The following is a 14,216-nucleotide window of genomic DNA, read 5'->3' as shown; positions in this document are numbered from 1 at the left end:
CCGCATGCCCACTATACGCCCTCGCTCAAAGTCCGTCAACTGCACATACGGTTCACGTCCACGCTGTCGCGGCATGCTACCAGTGTTAAAGACTGCGATGGAGCTCCGTATGCCACGGCAAACTGGCTGACACTGACGGCGGCGGTGCACAAATGCTGCGCAGCTAGCGCCATTCGACGGCCAACACCGCGGTTCCTGGTGTGTCCGCTGTGCCGTGCGTGTGATCATTGCTTGTACAGCCCTCTCGCAGTGTCCGGAGCAAGTATGGTGGGTCTGACATACCGGTGTCAATGTGTTCTTTTTTCCATTTCCAGGAGTGTAGTTCCAAGTCTAGGGGACTGAACACCTCAGATGGTAAGTCCCATAGTGCTTAGAGCCATTTGAACCATTTTATGGTGTAATGCTCTGAATTGTTCCACGATCAAGGAGATCAACATGAATTACACCATCTGCGTCCCAGAACACTGTGGCCATGATTTGTCCAGCTGAGGGCCGCATCTTGAATTTATTTTTCTGGGGCGAGTCTTTGTGTCGATATTCCATAGACTGACATCTCGTCTCCGGGTCGTAATGGTGTACCTACGTTTCGTCTCCTGTCACTATTGAATAGAGTAAGGCGTCACCTTCATTGTCGTAACGCGAGAGGAGTTGCTGGCAAATTTCAAGTCTGTGCGCTTTCATTTCAGGAGTCAGCATCCGGGGTACTCTTCGTGCACAGATCTTCCGATAGCAAGGCAAAGCAATAATGTGAACCACACGTTCTTGTGAATTGCCGATTGTGCTTGCAATTTCTCTCTGAGTAATACGACGATCGTCCTGAATTAATCTGTCAACATTTTGCTTGTGAATCTCGGTGGTTGCTGTCCGTATTTCCGAATCTTGACCTTGCTCTTAGAATATTTCTATGTATGGCACTTTCAAATTGTTCAGCAGAGCGCTCGTTTTCGGCTCTTAAAAGACTGAAATCTTACCTACGTTCTACGTTGTCTGAGGAGAGATTGAACGTCTTGTCCATTCCTCTCATCGAAGCCTACCTCCTAACTGATAACCGCCTGAACTATGAAGATATTATCAGCGATTTTTCTGCTGCCAGAGCCAGACATCAACTTTGCTGACTGGTGAGTTTGTTTATTTATTCATATTAGTTCTAAAAGTTTAAGATTATAATGTGTTTTTATTATAACTTAGAGCACATTTATTGGATTTACAAAATACGTATTACCTGTTTATTTTACAACTGCCGATGGCAGAACGCGGAACTTAACCTCGTTTACGTGCAGACGTGACCGAAGGCGCCCGACAATACTAAACAATACCCGAATGACCCAGGCCGCTCGGCGCTGTACAGTCAAGTCATACTGATACCATAGTACAGTATATTACAACTGATGCGTGTTCTTGGCGTCTGCTGAAGTGTATAGTTATCGCGGAAATGTATGTTATCGGAGACTACGCTCAGATGAAAAAGTGTTAATAAATAACGTAGTTCAGTTCTGTCGATAAATACGTAAAAGCTTTGCTAATACCGTTAGAGAGAGCTATGGTGAGAGCAGTAGCTGCAGTACAAAACCCTTCAGCCCTTACATGGATTAAAGGTATTGTGTACACTTATAATGCAGCATCTAGCTACTCAGACCCTAATGCTTTACACGTTAACTATCAGATTATAAAACAAATTTGATTTTTCCACACTAGTCTGTAAAATTATGTAATAGCAAATTCAGTTGTGTGTTTGTTCGTCTGTATTTAGTTATTAGTTCTTTATTTCATATTCATTTCTTACGCTTTCCTATAGATTCACGTATTAATACCGAACGTGTTTTTTTTATCTGCTACACATTCAAGTTATTAGATCGTAAAACTACAGTTTGAACGCATCTCTGTAAAAGTACGTATTAAATTATAATGTATGGCACGTTCGCTTCAATTTTTAGATCATAACACAACTTTTTTGTTTTCATTTTCAACGGTTTCATGTAAAAGAACGTATTAAAAGTGAATGTATAACAAAAATCCGTTGTGTCCTATACACTCTTCTGAATTTTTAGGCCATAAAAGAAAAGTTATTTTCCTTGTGTTACTTCCTGTTGTCTTTCGACGGAAGAATGTGAATGCAGTTTTAAGCTCGTTTTATCCACTGCCGTACAACGAGTGCAGTTGAGGAACCATATTACATTTCGATTGAGCGCGACTAGACCGCTGACGCGTCCTTCAGAACAATGAACAGCAGAGTACGGAAACAGCTCATAGCGCTCCCACCCAAAACGGCAATTGTGAAGTTTTCGGGTAAAAGTTATTATTCAAAACATGTTTTATTGCGGGGGAAGGGGGCGCATATAATATGGTGTGCCTAGGAGCGCAAAATTTATAAATCCGCCTCTGTGGGTGACACCTACTGCTCTCAAGAATTCAGTGACTGCACGTTACTTATAATCGCATTGGCCGACCGTCTGCGCAGGTTTCCATACTTCACATTGTAACAACACATCCGTTCAATGCTAAGGCTTCCCGCCAACTGGAGCTGTAGAGAAAAGGCTACGGAACAAGCCAATACCTGCCGCATACCAATGCTGCCAACTGTTGAAGAGTTACGAAGGTGGAGGTATTACTTTTCAGTCAACCCTCGAATAAGCGACAGCCAAGTGAAAACGAGATAAATGAAAAAAATTATCATAATAGCTGTTAATAAATGTATCGCACTGTAAGACAGAACCGTCAGTACCTTCGAGAAAAAATGTTTGCGGTTGCCTACGATACCGTAATTGCATGCATGTGTGCAGTTCTTCAGAGTCAAGATGGTGTACTCAGTAATGAAACAAAGCAGTAGGCTCTGCCAGAAATATCGACTCTTAGACAATGTGTCAAATAGTGTATTTTAATACGACAGTATGCCATCTGCTGGGAGATGAAGAAGCTTGCAGGCCGGCCGGAGTGGCCGTGCGGTTCTAGGTGCTACAGTCTGGAGCCGAGCGACCGCTACGGTCGCAGGTTCGAATCCTGCCTCGGGCATGGATGTGTGTGATGTCCTTAAGTTAGTTAGGTTTAATTAGTTCTAAGTTCTAGGCGACTGATGACCTCAGAAGTTAAGTCGCATAGTGCTCAGAGCCATTTGACCCATTTGAAGAAGCTTGCACAGGATAGAGCAGCATGGAGAGCTGCATCAAACCAGTCTCTGGACTGAAGACCACAACAACAACAATGCCATCTGAGGCAATTTAGAATACTTGATAATGGCACTTTGAACCCTAAAACATGATTGTGTAAGAGTAAATGTAACACTGTAAATAAACAACAGTCTAATGGCTGTACTGACTTTAAAGAAATATATTATGACCGTGGCCCCGCATTATGAACAAAAATAAATAAAAAATAAAAATTATCTTCACTATTCTGTTGGAACACCTGTCATCAGAATTTTCTTTCGTCCTTTTCTTGGTGGTAAAACCTAGTGGCGTCTCTTTTGTTCGATATTTCATTTGTGTTTATTATACTCCATGTCCCTTCTGGCAGCGCCATAATTAATTCGCACGCTGGTAAGCTGCGCGGCAATGTGAGAGGGAAATAAAGGTGCGCACGTTAAGGCAGAGATTATCCTTTTACAATAACCTAGGAAAAGCAGGAAACCTTCACAACAGTCTTCTAACAAGAACTTGTCCTTTTTTATTATTCTCATCTGAGTTTAGTACACGTTATAGATCACTCTGTTGCCTCTGTAGTGCGACACTGAACTGTTTATAATACCTTACATTCTCGAAGGCTTTCTGCAGGTGCATAAACGCTGGAAAAAATATCTTGACATTTCTTTAAACTATATACTTATATGGATTCAAAAATGGTTCAAATGGCTCTGAGCACTATGGGACTTTAACATCTATGGTCATCAGTCCCGTAGAACTTAGAACTATTTAAACCTAACTAACCTAAGGACAGCACCCAACACCCAGCCATCACGAGGCAGAGAAAATCCCTGACCCCGCCGGGAATCGAACGCGCACGACCACGAGCTGCGGACTGATATGGATATGGTGTCTGCTCTTTCTGACATGTCCAAAAGAACAGACACCATTGATGACCTGCAGCCGTCTAGAACGAATTTAGAATTATATTAATACCGTCAGCTGCTAACGGGTGTTGATATATATCAACTGGGACAGGTGAAAATGTGTGCCCGACCGGGACTCGAACCCGGGATCTCTTGGTTACATGGCAGACACTCTAACCATCTTTTTTTTTCGATATTGTTCGTTGCGTTTGGTCTGGGCGGACGTGACAAGACATCCGTTCAAGTTGATCGTTGATTCTTTGACTCAGTTTTTTTATTACAGAGAGCACGCAGCCCTCTGACCGAACACGCTGGGCTACCGTGCCGGCTATCGTTCGTTGTATCTGCTCTGGGCGGATGTCGAAAGACACTCGTTTCAGTTCGTTGTTGATGGATTAACTCAGTTTTGTTATTACAGAGGGCAGCTAGCCCTCTGACCGAACACGCTGAGCTACCGTGCCGGTGCATGTTCGTCGGTTCCTCAATGAAACATTTCCAGGCAGATGGATTGGGATGATAATGAGGTCCCACTGTCCGAGAGGCGTAGGGGATGATGCGGGAGACCCGTGCCGCTGTACTAGGCAAGGTCCTAGTGGAGGTGGTTTGCCAACGCCTTCCTCGTCCATCTGAGCCACCGAGGGCACAAAAGATAGCGCGACTGTAGGGACCATCTCGCGCACGCCTCCCGCGCGACCCACATTCTCACCTTGTAGGTCCACACACTATTGGCCGGTTCGGATATGTTCGAAAGAACAGATACCATATCCATGTAAGTATATAGTTCTGGCAACACCGGCCATGACCTTCTTCTTCAGTGCGGATACACATATATTCCCCGAAATCTTATGGGACTTGGTAAGAATGTCTTCCACGAGTAATGAGTGTGTTGGGGTGGGACACTACGAATGTAGTGTGTGGACATTCAAGGTGAGAATGTGGGTCCCGCGGGAGGCGTGCGCGAGGTAGTCCCTGCAGTCGCGCTTTCTTCTGTGGCCTCGGTGGCTCAGAAGGATAGTGTGTCTGCCATATAAGCAGAAGATCCCGGGTTCGAGTCCCGGTCGGGGCACACATTTTCACCTGTCCCCGTTGATATATATCAACGCCCGTTAGCAGCTGAAGGTATTAATATAATTCTAAATTCGTTTCTTTAAACTGTCTTCTGTTACAAAGTTTGACTTATCCGAGAAACTGTCCGATAGTTTTCTCGCGCGGCTCCCCCCGTCGGAGGTCCGAGTCCTCCAAATGGCTCTGAGCACTATGGGACTTAACATCTGAAGTCATCAGTCCCCTGGAACTTAGAACTACTTAAACCTAACTAACCTAAGGACATCACACACATCCATGCCCGAGGCAGGATTCGAACCTGCGACCGTAGAGTCGTGCGGTTCCAGACTGTGGCGCCTAGAACCGCTCGGCCACTACGGCCGGCTCGAGTCCTCCCTCGGTTGTGTGTGTGTGTGTGTGTGTGTGTGTGTGTGTGTGTGTGTTGTCCTTACCGTAAGTTAGTTTAAGATTAAGTAGTGTGTAAGCCTATGGAACGATGACCTCAGTTTGCTCCCACTGAAACTTACCACAAATTCCTAAATTTTTCTAAACGTAATCAGGATCCGAAAAACAAGTGCGTCAAACCCGGTGATATAAACCGCTGCCCACAATGTTGTCCACTCTCTGCTCCCTCTCTGTTCCTGACAACTCGTATACGATACTGTTAGAGGAGTGGAAACTTCAGAAAGGGGCAGCGGGCCGTGTGCTGAGCCCACATCTGGCGTCCTACGCTGACGTCACTGTTGCCGGAAGCGGCTCCACGCAGCAACCGGAAGTGCGGCCCGCGCCAACCCCCGTCGCTGCATCCGCCCACCGCCAGTAAAAGCCTCTCAGGGCCACGAACAGAAGACGGGATTACAACCCTGATCTAGGTGGAGCACATGAGGGCGGAGAAAAGAAGTGAAACGGCGGGAGTGTGCTGTGTTTAAGTCTGGTTTACACAGGGGTAACGCACAACCGAATGTGCGTCACTCTACGGCGGAAAAGAAAAAACGGACCGGGTAAAACCGATACCAGTATTTTACTTCTGAATGCCCAGTATTTTTCGGTATTTGCTTGGTCTTGTTATTTTTTTCTAAAAGCAGGGTAGATAAACTGAAATATCAATTAGCTATAGCAGCAGTACTTTTTTAAAGAACGAATTCTCTGTATTCGTAAAATTTACGTTGCTTTGAAATACTGCGTCATTACAGAAAATTGGAAAAGCCATCAGCGCTATTTTAATAACAGTTCTGACAAGAACGAGCCAACAAACACATTGAGTAAGAAATTGTACAGCACTGTTTCGGCCGGCCGGAGTGGCCGTGCGGTTCTAGGCGCTCAGATTCAAATCCTGCCTCGGGCATGGATGTGAGTGATATCCTTAGGTTAGTTAGGTTTAATTAGTTCTAAGTTCTAGGCGACCGTTGACTTCAGAAGTTAAGTCACATAGTGCTCAGAGCCATTTGAACCATTTTTAGACAAAGAGTTAACCAATATTACTACAAAGAAATTTTAGAAAGACTTCGTAAAATAGTTCTTTGTGTTCATTCCAAGATTGCTGATTGGATTCTGCATCACGATAATGCGCTATCCCATACTGCTCTGTCAGTACAGCAATTTTTAACCTCAATAAATAAATAAATAAATAAATAAATAAATTCAGTACTACCACAGCCACCTTGTTCACCAGATATCGCTCTGTGCGACCTTTTTCTATTTCCAAGAGTCAAAACGGCGGTCAAGGGACACCATTTTCAAACAACACAAGATGACCAAAAAGCTGTGACGAGGGTCTTGGAGGATATTACAGAAGATTAGTTCCAGAAATGTTACCATCAATGGCAGAAGCGCTGGAAAGAGTGTGTGCAATCAGAAGGGAACTACGTTGAAGGAGACAACACTAAACTTGACTAAAACGGTAAGCAACATTTTTTTTCACATCAGTCACATTACTTTATTGTCGCACCTCGTATATGCTATTTTCTCACTGTCGTCATCAGACATAAGTTCTATTGCAGGTTGGCGTCATCCCTAATCTGGAAGTATTTTGCAAAGTGTACTATCAGTGAAGTACTGTGCTCCATTTACTTGAAAAGATTAAAAACGGGAGGAGCGACAACAAACTTGCGATATGATATAAGGAGAAAACTTAACACTTCATACATAGTTTACGATAAAAGTAGAAAGCGGCTGATTAATGGCTGTGCCTACCTAACATGCGTTTACCTACTTGTAGCCCTTGAAAAAAAAATTATGCGGAAAATGTTCAATTAGTGGAATGATCCCCGATTACCTCATTATTTGCGAACAGAGGTACAAAAAGTTAGAATCAATAGGACAATACTGGTGAGCTTTTGTACTAGTCAACCACTTATCACTTAGCAGTCAACGACTTATCACTTCTCGAGAGAAGAAGGGAACAGTGGACAGACTAAGTTTTCTTTTATTTGCCTATTTAATTATTTTCCCAGTCTGCCTTGTTTAAAGCACATATGGTGTAACCTCCCCGCAGAAAATAAATTAAATGAAAATTGAGAATGGAGCCAAGCGTAACCTCCCCACAAAAATTAAGCAATGAAAATTGACCATAAACCAACAGTAATATTAATTAAATAATAAACCACGAACCAAATGTAACCTCTCAACAGAAATAATAATATCTGGTAAATTTTATAAGGACAGCAGCGCTGACCTTCGGCCCTGTATTCTGAATAAAACAAGCAAAAATTCTTACCTCAATAAAACTGCAATTATATATCTGCTCTTATGTACACATTCTTCGACACAGCTTCGTGCAATGCTGGCGAATTTTTTTTTTTTTGATTCTTGGAAGCAATGATAATGCATTGGAAAAATTCTTTAAATTGAAATGAATACTTTTCTTTAAAAAAAGTTACTTTATATTATAAAAATTATTATTGGGGCATTTTTTTCTGAACAAAAATTAATTACAATTAACATACATTACTAAATGTGCGCAAGGCTGCTTCTTTACCTTCTACAACAATACTCATCCTCCAGAGTCCTGACCAGAGTCGCGACCAGAGCACACAGCCGACGCATGCCGACTCCCGCAGAATACTCCTGTCCACTCGCTACTAAAGCCGACCGACTACTACTGTATCCGACTGACTACTAATGCAGACTCGCTCAGACAAGCGCAGACTAGCGCAGACTGACTTTTACTGTCGACTCGCGCAGACTAGCGCAGACTCGCGACAAGCAACGATTAACAATAAACTACTCTCTGCTCAGAGATTCTGTCATGCCTCGCCCATCGCCGGCGAAGCATACACCTTACAATGGGTAGGCAACCTTGGGCATGACGTAAGGGGAGTGACAGGAAGATGGGGAAGTGGTCACTACCAAACAGGTCGTCATGTGCTCTCCAGTGCCGCAATGTGCGTCTGAAACGTCGATGTTCATGTGTCCTGCAGTTCACATGTCGACGTGCAATTTGCTGCGTTCTTCATCGACCCACAAGCCGAGTGATCCACCGTCCTGGGTGATCTTTTTTAGTTTCCACTGTCTTTTTGAAAACAGTTGCATAGGCATCTCGAAACTGCATTCGATTTCTACGTTTATTACAGGAAATAATGGGAATAAAAACCCAAAGATCGGTTATTTCATAAATCGGTAGTTTGGAGTTGTTTTAACAGTCCGGTTAAACTGGCGTTGAAAAAAGAGACGTAACCAAAAACCGGTTGTTTCAGCGATAACCACCATCCCTACTTCACTCAGCGAACACAGCACTGTATCAGATGCTAACGGTAGGGAAGAACGAGTGAAAAGCGCTTTGTTAGCATTCGCAGGTTACTTGCCAGCACTGCGCTAGTTGTCCGTCTTGCAACGTAGAATCGAAGGAAGTTCGCTGGCTCGCAGCTTTGGCGCCGCCCTCATAATAAGCATTTCCTAACATTGAGACCGGGTTCTTATTAAAATGAGCAAAAAATAGGCAAAGTTTGGAAATTTTTTTGAGACAATGAAAAGACTTAGAAAGGGTCTGTTTGGGGATTATGATTGATCATACTTTGAACTTTATGTTAGATTTTCAACACGAAAAAATGGGGCCCGTAATTATGGTTTGATCAAAGGCCTGAGAGTTTGAAGTACGCAGACAGCATGCAGTGTAGCCCCTCAGGAGTTATCCGAAATCGAAAATGTATAACATCAGTAGATACTACATTAACTGTATGGGAGCTTATACCTAACAAGAATAAATTAACCTTAAATTTAACGATATGGTGCTAACAACAATTCGATTTTTTGTGATTTTCTTCACTCTTTACGGCTTTACAAAAGATAGTTAACATCAAGATATTTCCTATGTTATAGATATAAGCTACTAAGAAAAGTGTTTACTTTCGGGGATCAAATGTAGAAGTTGATAGGCTGAATCATTCCTTGAGAAAAATCTGTTTACAGTTTAGGGTAAACTTTTATATATATTATTAGTTCAATCTGCACAAAAACTAGATTTTCGAAATTCAAAATGGCTAATCCAATATAAAGCACTACGTCTTCAGGCTACAACTGGCCCATCGGGACCATCAGACCGCCGTGTCATCCTCAGTTGAGGATGCGGGCAGGAGGGGCGTGTGGTCCCGCACACCGCTCTCCCGGTCGTTATGATGGTTGTCCTCGACCGGAGCCGCTACTATTCGGTCGAGTAGCTCCTCAATTGGCATCACGAGGCTGAGTGCACCCCAAAAAATGACAACAGCGCATGGCGGCTGGATGGTCATCCATCCAAGTGCCAGCCACGCCCGACAGCGCTTAACTTCGGTGATCTCACGGGAACCGGTGTATCCACTGCGGCAAGGCCGTTGCCTCTAATCCAATATGGCGGGCCAAAAATTATGTTTTGATCAATTTTGACCAAAATTTGACCAAAAAATTGTTTTCGTTACTTACGTTTATTCTTCAATTCCAGGACCGTCTACCAACCCTTGCTGTATCTCGAATTGTTCCTGGAGAACAATTACCTCGGTCTTCTTCGCGAGAAAAGCCGACCCAGCTGAGCTGGGGAAGCTGCGTACAGCAGCCTGCACACGTTGTTCGTCGACTTTTTCGGCGAATATGTTTTGCATGCATACTGTAATATAAGTCAGTTTGTGAACACTGCGTCACGGCACGACAACTTTTCTAGTGGAATCAGGAGTCTCTGGCTGAAAGCGTCCCACGGCAACCGTCACACTGCTTCGAACATAAATTTTTGTAATGCGCAGATTAAAAAACGCTTCCGTCCCAAAATTCTAGACGCATATACAGGGTGACAGTTATTGAATTGTATGAAACAAAATCGTCATAATTTCTTAACGATTTGCATTAGTACATTCACACTGCACGGTTGGCTGTGCGGCATGATGGGAATTAGTATGCGCATTATATTGTTTGGTTTAGTGACGAAGCCCACTTGTGTTTGGATGGGTTCATCAATAAGCAAAATTGGCGCAATAGGGGGACTGAGAATCTGCATTTCGCGATCGGGAAGTCTCTTCACCCTCGATGGGTGACTGTGTGGTGTGCAATGTCCACTCACGGAATAATCGATGGGATATTCCTTGACAGCTCGGTGACTACTGCACGGCATGTGAAGCTTTTGGAAGATGATTTCATCCTCATTATCCAAAGTGCCCCTGATTTCGACAAGATGTGTGGTTCATGCAAGATGGAGCGCGACCCCCATCGAAGCAGGAGAGTGTTTGATGTCCTGGAGGAGGACTTTGGGGACCGCATTCTGGCTCTGGGGTAGCCAGAGGCCACTGGCAAGGGCCTCGATTAGTTGCCATATTCTCCAGATCTGAACACATGCGACTCCTTTCTGTGGGGCTGTATTAAAGACAAAGTGTACAGCAATAACCCCAAAACCACTGCTGAGCTGAAAGCAGCCATTCAGGAAGTCATCGACAGCACTGATATTCCGACACTTCAACGGGTCATGCAGAATTTGGCTATTCGTCACCGCCACATCATCGCAATGATGGCAGGCATATCGAGCACGTCATAACCTAAATTAGAACAACTGTAGTGACGTTAACGTGTTGAATAAATTGTATGCACGCCTAGTTTGTAATTAATTTAATTTTTTCATACAGTTCAATAATTGTCACCCTGTACCTTTCAAAAAACGCGATTAATAAAAATCGAATATTCGGCCATTTTGAGTGAGGACCTGGCCTTAAGCTCAGTGGTCCCTTGCTGTTATCGAAGACCAATACTCTGTTTACTAGCAACGGGTTTCAACTATAAATCAGAAAAGGAGACAGTACGAGTCAAACGTCGAGGGTTGCATACATTAGAAATCAAGGCGCCGCGGTGACGTCAGTGCCATGCCGTCTTCCCTCCTTCCTGCTGCAGTTCTGCGAGTATGAGAAGTTTGAGGGCGGTGTTGCTGCCATCGCTTCCTACTTGTCGACTCGTTCTCTTCTAAAACGTCCTCACGCGGGCCGCGTTTCTCATCACGAAACCTGACAGATATGGTATCCATCGTGGTAGTTGCGCCCTCTCAAATGACCTGCTACATCTCACGGAACATTACGTGCTCCTCATCATCAAATTTTCCGACAGCTGCGATCTCCTGGGCCAGTTCTCGGCTGCATCTGCCGCGCAAATCACACAGTTTGTTTACGAAAATGGAAGCGTGTGAAATAGCTACGTTAGCTCCGTTTGCTATCGTCGAAGAAGAGCGGATAACATCGCGAAGAGGATTCTGGACTTGTCGATGGCTTAAATAGCGAACTGCAGGTAGAGGACCACTACATATGCTAAGATACGTACTAGTAGAAGTTGAATCTTTATAATGTTTTCGCTTTTAAACTAAACAGAGTTAAAGTATTATGTCTAATGTCCGTTGCGCATCGACAATATTCATATTCTCAATGCTGTATTGACTACCATCACTTTGAAGTACAGTAATGTACTTAATCGCATAGGTTTGAAGATCGAGGTTCGTTTCGTAATTTCATTCGAATGGAACAGGAGATTTTTTCGAAGCTACTAACCATCAATGAAAAATATATTTACAGGCAAAATCAAAATGTGAAGAAGCCCATAAAACCATGATATAGTTAGATATATTTTACACGAAGTTTCATAATACCAAGAATTTCCAATGACTAACTTGTGTTTACTTTCTGAAATAGATTGGCACTCACGTTAAGACTTCTAGTCACTTAATCATTCCAGTCTTTGGTCAGTGCAACAAATTAATAATTAATATCACCGTCTCCTATTAAATTAATAAGAAAGACCCTACAATATTTAAAAAAACAGATGGTAAAAAAATTAGAAGTAGTTATACGCGAACCTACTGGTTTCCTCTTTATAATTTACATCGCTGTCAAGTATGCTACGCCAACATGGGAGTAACGTGTTAGTTATATGGAACGGTGTGTTGAAAGACTGTAACTACAGATTTCATTATCTGATAAATATAATTATGTATAAGTAGGATGTTTAGGTCTTGCACGGAGTCTGCACTAGCAACTTGACCTAGGACCAATGTATCGGTATACTACTTTTAGTACCTTGGGGGCGTTCAGACTCACAACTAATATGATAGCGCTTCAGGGTCGCCACCAGCCTAAAGCGACTCTTAAGACAAGAGAACCGACCGAACTGGAAAATGTTTATAAAAATGTATTTACAATTGTTTCCCCCTCTTTTTTTGATCACTTAAGTGACTTTCACCTTCTCATTTATCACTGCCCTTATGCAATGACTCATCAAAAGATATAACAGAGAATTCATATTGATTTTACAACTGAAATCAGGTATTGACCTAACGATCATGCAACAATACGCAGGATTGATGGTATACAACTTATCACTGGTTTATTCAATTAGCAGTGCTCAATAATGGAGGAAATTAGTTACATTATAAGAGGAAACGGTTGCCTTATACTGGAACAAAGTAACTTGTTACTCTTTAATGAGAAGATCGTAACATTTGTGAAATTCAACGGAAGGAAAACGACATGCAATAATAAGGAAATGGCCATGCACTCAGTTACTTAGGCCCGCATCTCGTGGTCGTGCGGTACCGTTCTCGCTTCCCACGCCCGGGTTCCCGGGTTCGATTCCCGGCGGGGTCAGGGATTTTCTCTGCCTCGTGATGGCTGGGTGTTGTGTGCTGTCCTTAGGTTAGTTAGGTTTAAGTAGTTCTAAGTTCTAGGGGACTTATGACCACAGCAGTTGAGTCCCATAGTGCTCAGAGCCATTTGAACCATTTGAACCAGTTACTTAGCTGAGACTCAAAAGATGGACTCAGGCGAGAACCACCAACAGCACTCGAATGCAAAGAAGGAAAAGTGGGCACAGAGAGCACATTTCTATCAAAGAATAGCAGCCGTATAAATCAAATCGATGAGGAATAATCTGGTCCGGCTGAAGGCCTCCACCTAATCCACACCCACTTGGTTCCACACAATTTATTACGCCAGGTTTCCGCACTTGCATGAAAACTTCGAGAATTGTCAAATAATATCATAACAAGTAATTATTTAAGGTCACAACGAAAGAAACTGATTATACAGGAGAGGTTGAGCACGTGGCTCTTCTTACAATTAGAACAAAGGGCGCGACGTTCAGTTTATAAATCAAGGGCGTAAAGAAATTGAAAAACGTACTCGCATAAAGAAACAATCACCCTTACTTTTACACGAAGTATGGGCAAGTTATTCTAACTTAAACTTGATGTAAAATTTCTGTGGCGGGTGAACTGCACCACGTTGTTCCACTGGATCAAAGGCAAGTCTGATCAGTGCAAAAATTGCACTTAATCGTCAGCTATTACTGCTACCTCATAGCACAAAGGCATTGGGAGACCCATAGCGTTTGAGATGAACTGAACTTAAACATTTCAGGCTATTTACAACGGACAAAGCGACATGTCTGATTCTTATTTTCGCGCTTGCCAGTGTAATGGAACGTGGAATTCCACGCTGTGACGTCGCCAGCTCCTAGTCCACGCACGTTTCCACTTCCAGTGAGAGGAGGGCTTTACAGAAGCGTACAAAAGTGTGAGGCTAGTTGTGACTTAGCATAGAAATTGAGTGTACGCTCGTGTCGTTGTAGTATACCACTGAGTCGGCGAAACGACCGTCTGTTGAAAGAAGATGGTCTATAACGAAGCTGTGTTTTGTGG

At 43.2% G+C, this 14,216-nt stretch overlaps 1 pseudogene; it reads right to left on the bottom strand.

Annotated features, from left to right (window-relative positions):
* Positions 1 to 9,782: 9,782 nt before the first annotated feature.
* LOC126238164 (5S ribosomal RNA) lies at positions 9,783 to 9,899 on the bottom strand (annotated as a pseudogene).
* Between the last annotated feature and the right edge of the window lie 4,317 nt (positions 9,900 to 14,216).

This window comes from Schistocerca nitens, chromosome 2 (genome assembly GCF_023898315.1).
Source record: "Schistocerca nitens isolate TAMUIC-IGC-003100 chromosome 2, iqSchNite1.1, whole genome shotgun sequence".
Taxonomy (NCBI): domain Eukaryota; kingdom Metazoa; phylum Arthropoda; class Insecta; order Orthoptera; family Acrididae; genus Schistocerca; species Schistocerca nitens.
Note: the sequence above shows the minus strand (reverse complement) of the source record. Positions and strands in the feature narration are given on the sequence as shown.